This window comes from Galeopterus variegatus, unplaced genomic scaffold (assembly GCF_000696425.1).
Source record: "Galeopterus variegatus unplaced genomic scaffold, G_variegatus-3.0.2 Scaffold50867, whole genome shotgun sequence".
NCBI classification, from domain to species: domain Eukaryota; kingdom Metazoa; phylum Chordata; class Mammalia; order Dermoptera; family Cynocephalidae; genus Galeopterus; species Galeopterus variegatus.
The window spans coordinates 1,471-2,767 of record NW_007776978.1 but is presented as its reverse complement, the minus strand read 5'-3'; the positions used below and the strand labels follow the sequence as shown (position 1 = coordinate 2,767).

Genomic DNA, 1,297 nt, shown 5'->3' with positions numbered 1-1,297 from the left:
TCAGTAGTTTGACTATATGAGCAGGAAAAATTTAATGTTGCACCATTAAATATATAAGAACTTCACAGATACTTTTAAATTAATATTAATACTTTTCTTTATTAATTTTATGAGATATATGTTATTTTCATTAGTCTTCTAAAATAATCAGCTTTTCTAATTATTGATTATATATTTTTTTCTATTTGATTGTTTTCTGTTCTTACCTTTATCATACCATTTCTTCTATTTTCTTTGGGTTCTGTTCTTTTTCTAATTCTTACTGTGAAGAAATCAGATAGTGCATTATTTAGCTTTTTTATTTTCTAAAAAAAAATTATGGTTATAAATATTATTTACAGTTCATAGAACAATAGATTATTTTGTTGTTGTTGTTGTTCATGTCTTTTATTAACTCACACACAATTACTTGTCTTCTGGTTTGCTGAAGCAATAAGTCAGACAAATATTTGCCACAATAATGTCTGTCAAAGTGGCTGGCCATAAAAACTCTAGCACCACATTCATCTGAAGGGCACTCCTGATGAAGGAAACTAATTTTGCCATTCTCATCCACCTTATAGTGTGTCAAAACAGCCAGCTTAAGCTTCTTTCTCTTATGATTATTCTTCTTGGGATTGTTGTAAGACCTCTTCTTCCTTTTCTCAGCACCACCATGAAGTTCAAACATGAAGAGTTGACTCCTTCTGAATGTTATAGTCAGACAAAGTACATCCATCTTCGAGGTGCTTACCAGCAAAGATCAGTCTTTGCTGATCAGGAGGAATTCCTTCCTTATCCTGGATCTTAGCCTTTACATTTTCTATTGTATCTGAGGGTTCAGACTCAAGAGTGATAGTCCTCCCCATAAGGGTTTTTATGAAAATCTGCATCTTGGTGATGGTATTGATTGTATGTATTTATGGGGTACAGAGTTATATTTCAATACATGTATACAATGTATAGTTATCAAATAAGGGTAGTTAACAAATTCATCATTGCAAAAATTTATCATTTGTGATGAGAACATTTAACATAAGGGTTTTTATGAAAATCTGCATCTTGGTGATGGTATTGATTGTATGTATTTATGGGGTACAGAGTTATATTTCAATACATGTATACAATGTATAGTTATCAAATAAGGGTAGTTAACAAATTCATCATTGCAAAAATTTATCATTTGTGATGAGAACATTTAACCTCCTCTCTTTTAGCCATTTGACAACATACAATAAATTATTGTTAATTATAGATGCCTAGCACTACTATACACCAATAGAACTTATTTTTCCTATCTAGTTGTAGTTGTGCACCC

General features: G+C 30.8%; 1 pseudogene; it reads right to left on the bottom strand.

Moving 5' to 3' along the window:
- Nucleotides 1-381: 381 nt before the first annotated feature.
- On the bottom strand, nucleotides 382-934 carry LOC103584343 (annotated as a pseudogene).
- Between the last annotated feature and the right edge of the window lie 363 nt (nucleotides 935-1,297).